General features: G+C 49.9%; 1 long non-coding RNA gene across 1 annotated transcript; it reads left to right on the forward strand.

The window, feature by feature from the left end:
• Nucleotides 1–1,606: 1,606 nt before the first annotated feature.
• On the forward strand, nt 1,607–3,625 carry LOC147098787 (uncharacterized). Its single transcript, XR_015073926.1, has 2 exons — nt 1,607–1,807; nt 3,411–3,625. It is a non-coding gene; the product is annotated as an uncharacterized LOC147098787 (long non-coding RNA).
• The last annotated feature ends 5,121 nt before the right edge of the window (nt 3,626–8,746 follow it).

Consider the following 8,746-nt stretch of genomic DNA (forward strand, 5'->3'; position numbering starts at 1 on the left):
ACTGCCCTCATGATTCTATGGTTAGTATTCTGGCCATCCTCACTGCAGCCTTCCGAACCCCACAGGTAACAAGTACATTGTACCTTTTGGACAGGGCCAATTTCTGCGATTCCACCTTCCCTGCCTCAATGAGGTTTTTCTAACCTGCTGTCAGTCACACTCCCCTCTTCCTGTGCTGGTTGGTCTCTGGTCTGAGTGTTCTGGAGTAAACTCCAGATATTCCACCCCCTCTAACTCATGCTCCAGCTGAACAACTTTCAGACCGAGTGTTGAACATCTGGGACCGTCTCACTGCCCGCAAATTCCTTCTTGCTGCAGTCCCAACACGTCCTCTTTATTTATTGTAGTTATTTATCTCTAGAGCTAACTGATTCATCTTTAATACTAAATTATGATCAGATGGATTTGGGCACATTATTTGCTTTGTTTAAATTACCTATTTGTCTCTTACTGATTCTATATATTTAATTTTTAATTACTTAAAGCTGCTACTTAAGTTTTTGCCCTTGTCTCTTATTTATTAACTCCTATTTTTTAGGTTTAGTAGACCCCTAATTTACTGTGTAGCATCAAGGAGCCCCAGTAAAATTGAAGTCAAGCATTACCATTGCTGAATTCCAACATCAATATCCTGGGGGTCACCAGTGACCAAAACTGGACCAGCCACATAAATACTGTGGTTACAAGAGCAGGTCAGAGGCTAGGTATTCTGTGGTGAGTGTCTCACCGCCTGACTCCCCAAAGCCTTTTCACCATCTACAAGTCAGGAGTGTGATGGAATACTCTCCACTTCTCTGGATGAGTGCAGCGCTGACAACACTCAAGAAGCTCGACACCATCCAAGACAAAGCAGTCTGCTTGATTGACACCCCATCCACCACCTTAAACATTCACTCCCTCCACCCCATGGCTGCAGTGTACCATCTACAAGATACACTGCAGCAACTCTTCAAGGCTTCTTCAACAGCACCTCCCAAACCAATGACCTCTATCACCTAGATGGACAAGGGCAGCAGGCGCATGAGAACATCACCCCTCCAAGTCACACACCATCCTGACTTGGCAATATATCGCCAATCCTTCATTGTCGCTGGGTCAAAATCCTGGGACTCCCTCCCTAACAGCACTGTGGGAGTACCTTCACCACACACACTGCAGCTCACCACCACCTACTCAAACACAACTAGGGATAGGCAATAAATGCTGGCAGCAACGCCCACATTCCAGGAACGAATATAAAAAAAATAGTTGAGTATTAAAGTGTGAATAAATAATTGAACACTTAGCTTATGTTGCTCATGGCTGCAGCATCCTGCTCACACAACTAGATTCAGCAGAATCATACCAGGACTTATAGGGTTAAATTATGAGGACAGGTCACATAGATGAGGCTTGTATTTCCTTGAATATAGAAGATTAAGGGGTGATCAAATTGAGATGTTCAAGATGATTAAAGGAGTTGATAGGGTAGAGAGAAACTATTTCCTCTGGTGGGGTGGGGGGGGGGAAGAGTCCAGAACAAGGGGGCATAACCTTAAAATTAGAGCCAGGCCGTTCAGGAAGCACTTCTTCACACAAAGGGTAGTGGAAATCTGGAACTCTACCCCCCCCCCCCCAAAAAAAACTGTTGAGGGTGGGGGTCAATTGAAAATGTCAAGGCTGCGATCAACAGATTTTTCTTTTGATTGGCCAACTCCAAGTCACTCGCCCACTTCAGACCAGAAGCAGATGTGGGCCTTTCCGGTGGATAGACGCTGACGGCCCCACTTTGGCTGCGGGAGAACGTGCTGCAAGGAAATGAGCCAAGGTAAGCGAGCGGAGAGAGAGCGAGAGTGATCATCAACTAGACTGCCGAGTGAAGGCAGCGTCAATGGACAGAACCGGGAGCAGCCTCTGCTGTCAAGAAAAGCTGACTGCACCTGGTATTCTTAGGCAAAACCCCATCCAAGTACGAACCAGCCCAGCCTCTACTTAGCTTCCAAGATGAGGTGTACTCAGAGCAGTGTGGCTACAGGAAATGGCCTGCAGACCTGCTTTGGGTGTTTTCTTCTGGTTTCCCCCCCCCACTCTGTCAGAACCCTCTTCCCTTTTTCTGACAACAGGAGAATTTGCAGCAATGGAAACCACGAGAGAGCAGGAACAAGCAGATAAAGGCTTGATGACTGAAGACAGCGTCAATGTGTAGAGCAGAGTAGCCTCTGCTGGCAAGAAGAGCCAACTGCACCTGGTATTTCCAGGTGGAATCCCATGCAAGCTGCTAACCAGCCCTAATTCTGCTTAGCTTCTGAGATTAGGTTTTTTTAACAATTGGATTTATTCGCCATTAAACACATTTACAACACGGTGATCATTCCTTTGTACCATACATTCTTTACTTCATTTTATAGCTACAGAAATCATTAAAGGCATTAACATCGTTATTGTTATATTGTACAGTCTTTCCTTTACATAAGTACATAAGAATTAGGAGCAGGAGTAGGCCATACGGCCCCTCGAGCCTGCTCCGCCATTCAATAAGATCGTGGCTGATCTTCGACCGCAACTCCACTTTCCCGCCCGATCTCCCTATCCCTTGATTCCCCTCGAGTCCAAAAATCTATCTCAGCCTTGAATATACTCAACGACAACATCCACAGCTCTCAGGGATAGAGAATTCCAAAGATTCACAACCCTCAGTGAAGAAATTCCTCATCTCAGTCTTAAATGGCCGACCCCTTATTCTGAGAGTATGACCCCTAGCTTTAGACTCTCCAGCCAGGGGAAACAACCTCTCAGCATCTACCCTGTCAAGCTCTCCAAGAATTTTATATGTTTCAATAAGATCACCTCTCATCCTCCTGAGAATATAGACTCATTCTACTCAATCTTGCAATCTTCCTACTAAAGTGAATAATTTCACACTTCCCACACATTATACACCATCTGCCACCTTCTTGCCCAATCACTTAACCTGTCTATATTCCTTTGCAGGCTCTTTGCGTCCCCCTCACAGCTTACTTTCCCACCTAGCTTTGTATCGTCGGCAAACTTGGATACATTACGCTCATTGATATAGATATTGATATAGATTCCCAATAGCTGAGGCCCAAGCACTGATCCTTGCACTAGTTAGCCTCAGTGCCTGTACTGGGAAAAATTAGCCCAGGTTCCCGCAGGAAATCCTGCTCGATATCAGCTGACAAGTTGGAGCTTGGCTGTGATGGCCCCTATGGTTGAATAGCTCAAATGAATCGGTGGCTACTTATACAGGAGGGGCTCCCGGCCACAAATCTAGAACTTGCAGTAGACAATTTGGGGGGAGAACACATTCAGAGATCGCGGGTCACACGTCAAATCCTGCGGTTTTGGAAAATAAACCATTAATTCAGGATTTGATCATCATTTACAATTTTATTTCTCCTTTGTTACAGACACACAATATCACATCAAAAAAAAATGACAGTCATGGCAATAACAGTCAGATCACAACTGATAGAACAGGATGCTTCACCGGCAAATCGCTGCTGTTTGGTCTTGTGTGAACAATTCACCTTGGACAGATCAGATAGCTCCTCTACTTCAGGGAGCGGGTTAACCGGCAATACATGTTAGTACGACCAACCTGAAATGGCTGTGCAATTTTTTTTTATTTTTTAAAAAGGCATTTAATATCAAAAAGAAATGTCCTCTAACTCGCTGTCATCTCAATTTTGCACTCCTGTCCAAACGGATGAGATTTTGCCCCAATGTGTAGATTTGTTGGTTACCTGTTTCGGTAGATAAGAAAAACCACAGTGACACTGTTGCCCATCCAGGGTCCAAACGCCTGAGGTCCTGACTCCAATTTATTTAGAGGATAATAGGTGGATTAAGGCAGCCCAATAGATCCCTACTATTAAGCACTAGAATGAATTTGTCAAACACATGATAAAATGAATTAGTAGTTTTCATAACGTCAGGAGTCTCCCAGAGGACCAAACACTCCCCCATCCATTTTACTGGGACACAAACCTGTTACAAATGATCATAGAATCTAGCACAGATGATCATTCGGCCCGTCGTGCCTGTGCTGGCTCTTTGAAAGAGCTCTCCAATTAGTCCCACTCCCCTGCCCTTTCTCCATAGCCCTGCAAATGTTTTCTTTTCAAGCATTTATCCAATTCCCTTTCGAAAGGAGTTACTGAATCTGCTTCCACCACCTGAAGGTGTGTTCCCGATCACAACATTTCTCCTCCTCTCCCCTCTGGCTCTTGCCAATTACCTTAAATCTTCTGTCCTCTGGTTACTGACCCTCCTGCCAGTGGAAGCCATTTCATGATTTTCAAAACGTGATTTTGTGATTTAAATTACAGAAGAGAAGGCTCATGGGTTAACAGTGTTTAACAAGCTGAAGTTATAGTTATGCAAGTCCTGAGATTTAATCCTTAACAATTCTCCAAAGCGCTCTAATAAGTTATTCTACATTTTAAAACACACAGGGCCGTATGGCACTGCCTCCACCAGGGGAGGGGCAGAGAGGGTGGAGGGGAGGGGAAAGAGAGGGTGGAGGGGAGGGGGCAGAGAGGGTGGTGTGGAGGGGAGGGGGGCAGAGAGGTGGTGGGTAGGGGGGCAGAGAGGGGGAGGGGAGAAGGGGCAGAGGGGGTGGTGGGGAGGGGAAGGGGCAGAGAGGATGGAGGGGAGGGGAAGGGGCAGAGAGGATGGAGGGGAGGGGAAGGGGCAGAGAGGATGGAGGGGAGGGGGCAGAGAGAGGGTAGAGGGGAAGGGGCAGAGGATGGAGGGGAGGAGGCAGGTAGGGGGCAGAGAGAGGAGAGGGTGGAGGGGAGGGAAGCAGAGAGGGTGGAGGGGAGGGAAGCAGAGAGGGTGAGAGGGGAGGGGGAAGCAGAGAGGGTGGAGGGGAGGGAAGCAGAGAGGGTGAGAGGGGAGGGGGCAGAGAGAGGGTGGAAGGGAGGGGGCAGAGAAGGGGAGGGGAGAAGGGGCAGAGAGGGTGGAGGGGAGGGGAGAAGGGGCAGAAAGGATGGAGGGGGACAGAGAGGGTGGAGGGGAGCTGGGCAGAGAGGGAGGGGGCAGAGAGGGTGGAGGGGAGGGGGACAGAGTGGGTCGAGGGGAGGGGGCAGAGAGGGTGGAGGGGAGGGGGGCAGAGAGCATTAACTGCTAGAACAAGGGGTTAAAATGCCGCACTGACCATTACTGTGAAGTTGCACTTTAAACAAATCAAAACGAGTGAAATGGCCCCAAGGTTAAATATTTAGCACTGGAACAGGGCAGGGATTGAGCAGATTAATTGTTTGGATCTCACAAAGCTTCAGTTGGGGAGTGGGGCGGTCTCCAGTGATGTTAATTCCCTCACGACCGAATCAGCAGTGAAGGTGCTGCTCCCTCAGCTCCGGGAGACAGGGGGAAGCACCGCCGCTTTCTGCAGCCACCCAGGCGCCGTGGACCCAAGTACCGCGGTCGCTCGGGCTCGCTGCAATAATGCTGAATGAGCGAAGGTTTGTGCAGGTAAAGAACGGCAGAAAACAAAAACAAGATCCCAATGCAGCTAAAGCCCAAATCATCTCAGCGACCAAGTTAGAGTCGGAGGCTCGCAATCCAGCAACAAATTCCCTCTGGATTCTCATCCCGTCTCTCAATCCTAACTGTGAGCACACGACACTCAAAACTGGGCTGACTACCCAATCCTGCGAGGAATACTTTCTCAACTTCCTACGTACCGAGATCAAAATTTCAAAGTTACACAGGGACCTGTCCCGCTTCTGATATTAAACCCCCGGGGACTCCGGAGGCAGATTATACCAGTGTTGTGTTGCTCCAGGGAGCGAGGGAGGATACTCGGGCAGAGATTTGCTATAAAGTAGGTCTGTGTTATCACGGGTTGTTGAGAAGTGTAACGGCGGGTGTGTGAGATTGGCACACTTGGAAAGCACTCAGCTGTCACAATTGCTCTAGAGAGGGTGCAGAGGAGATTGACGAGGATGTTGCCACGACTGGAGAATTTTAGCTGTGAGGAAAGATTGGATAGGCTGGGGTTATTTTCTTTAGAACAGAGGAGGCTGAGGGGGGGACGTAATTGAGGTGTATAAAATTATGAGGGGCCTAGATAGAGTGGATAGGAAGCACCTATTTCCCTTAGCAGAGGACAATAACCAGGGGACACAGATTTAAAGTAATTGGTAGAAGGATTAGAGGGGGGTTGAGGAGAGCTTTTTCACCCAGAGGGTGGTGGGGGTCTGGAACTCACTGCCTGAAAGGGTGGTAGAGGCAGAAACCCTCATCACATTTAAAAAGTACTTGGATATGCCCTTGAAGTGCCGTAACCTACAAGGCTGTGGACCAAGAGCTGGAAAGTGGGATTAGGCTCTTTTTCATCCGGCACAGACATGATGGGCTGAATGGCCTCCTTCTGTGCCGTAAATTTGTGTAGATTCTGCCCTTGATCCGTGCTGTACGAGACTCAGCGAGGTACTGACAGGCAGGACCTGCATTAGGAGCATTCCGCTCCTTAATGCGTCCTCGGCCTCCGAATGGCAACAGCGGATAACAACACCGCCCTAATCTTTTGTAAGGGGAGGGGGAATGGGGGAGGAGGCTGAAAAGGATGGGGAACAATCCAGACACCTCCCCCCCCCTCCCAAATAATGAATGACTGAAACATTGACTCCCAGTGAGTCCTGGGTGGTTGCTGTATATATGAGCAAGGAATAGCCATCACTAGGCTGAATCTCAGTGGGTGCACCGTGAACCAGCAGGGATCCGGCCCACTGACTCCGCCAGCAGTGAATGGACTTCCTCCTCCCTCCCTGGGGCAGAGAGAGACAGCAACACCCAGCCCGAGTTAGAGTCAGCAGGATCTGAGCAACCTTCATCGCGCTCTCCGAATTATTTTTCTCCATCATTTGATAATCTCAAGGCTCTCGATAACTTGGATATTAATCACTGAGTAAGGAAGGAGCTGGAGGTGTGAGGGTCCCGTTCTCCACAGAGCCATGCACCAGCCTGAGGGTAAGGTGGCCCCCACCCCCCCCGGGCGGGGGTGAGGGACTGAGGACAGATACAAGAGTCTAATGGGAGTCAAGGGATTCCAGAGCTTCTTAAAGCCACCGTGTATCACTCAGGGAGACAGCTGGGGCAGTCTCAACACTCGAGTGTGGCTGTGCTCAAAGTGATGTGGACTCACTGCTGTTTAGGTGAAGGAGGACCTGGTTTCACTCATACACACACACACACACACAGAGCCCAGGCCAAGCGGGTCCAGGGACTGGCAGGAATGGAATCATTCACCACCCAGAGCAGCCCCCCCGAGTGGGAGGAAGGAGCCGGACATCAGACTGAAATGAACAGAATTGGCTCACCGCAAGAACCATAAGGTGGAGAGTTAGCGGGTCTTGGGTTGTCCAAACCGGGGGGGGGTGGGGGGGAAGGGGGCGGTTTAATCGGCCTGGGTTCCCGCGATCCAGGGGTCCCTGCTGGAAGTGCCGATGTGTGGATGGTGGCTGAAAGTAGGGCAATGCCGAGCCTCCTCTCATCCCAGTCAGCGAACTGGGGCTCAGGCTGCAGGAGGCACTGGGGCGGGGAGCTTACCCTAAAAAAAACACCAACCATCACCTTTAATATGTCAATAAACATTTTAAAATACAAAGGAGTTTTAAATGTTTTAATATGGAAAAAGTTGCTGCCTGTGAGAAACGACCAGCCACGGTCATATTCCAACAGGACATGTACAGGGCTCGGGTGTGGGCTGTTCATGGACAGACCCCGCCCCACACACTGAGGGATGGGGGGGATCTGGTTTCACTCCATCAAAAGTGACTGAAGTTGCCAGGCCGGAGGTTCTCGGTCACTCCTCGAGCTCCAGTGCTCCAACCCAGGGGAGATCCCACAGCCCACCCGCCGGCTGCTCCAACCCAGGGGAGATCCCACAGCCCACCCGCCGGCTGCTCCAAACCCAGGGGAGATCCCACAGCCCACCCGCTGGCTGCTCCAACCCAGGGGAGATCCCACAGCCCACCCGCTGGCTGCTCCAACCCAGGGGAGATCCCACAGCCCACCCGCTGGCTGCTCCGCGATCAGCAAATCTGGACAAACAAATGTTGATATTTCAAAAATTGGCTGCTTTAGAAAACGAACCCCACCCCCTATAATGAAAAACAAGTTGCAAGTTAAATTTATGTTTTTAATATTTATATGTTTGAAAAAGTTCTCTGCTTCTCCTTGGCAGACGCTCACTCTAATGTTGGGAGGGGGTTCTGGGATGGGTCCCACAGATCCGGGCTGCTATCTAGTGCCTTCAGCGGGGGAGGGGGCCTTGATGCGCGAGCATCCACTGAGAATGCTGGCAGGCTATTCTATCTGGTGGGGCATGGTGCTCAAGCACTGCCTGGTCGTCAGTGCACTGTGGCTGCTGTCTCTCGCTCCCTCCCGCCCCAGACCGAGGGCCGCTGTTAACTTCTAGCACTGAAATGTTCAAAAGCGCTAAAACCACCCGAGCCACACCGGGCAGCTGGGTTTTCTTTCTCACTGTGTGCAAGGCGGAGATCAGACCCTCTGCTCCCTACGGTCACTCCACCATGTAAACCGTGTGCACAAGTGCAGCTAATGTCTCAGATGGTGAAGGGCCAATGTAACACCAGGTGGGCGAGGGGAAATGTCTCAACACTCTCTGCTTTCTTGCCTGAAGGGTGGAAGAGGGGCATGGTCTGGTTTGAAGAGCCCCAGCTCCTTCAGCCGGACAAGGATAAAGGACACCTCCCTGTTCCCCACAATAAATGAG

The sequence above is a fragment of the Somniosus microcephalus genome, chromosome 28 (genome assembly GCF_052327205.1).
Source record: "Somniosus microcephalus isolate GS21.2 chromosome 28, FLI_Smic_1.0, whole genome shotgun sequence".
Lineage (NCBI taxonomy): Eukaryota > Metazoa > Chordata > Chondrichthyes > Squaliformes > Somniosidae > Somniosus > Somniosus microcephalus.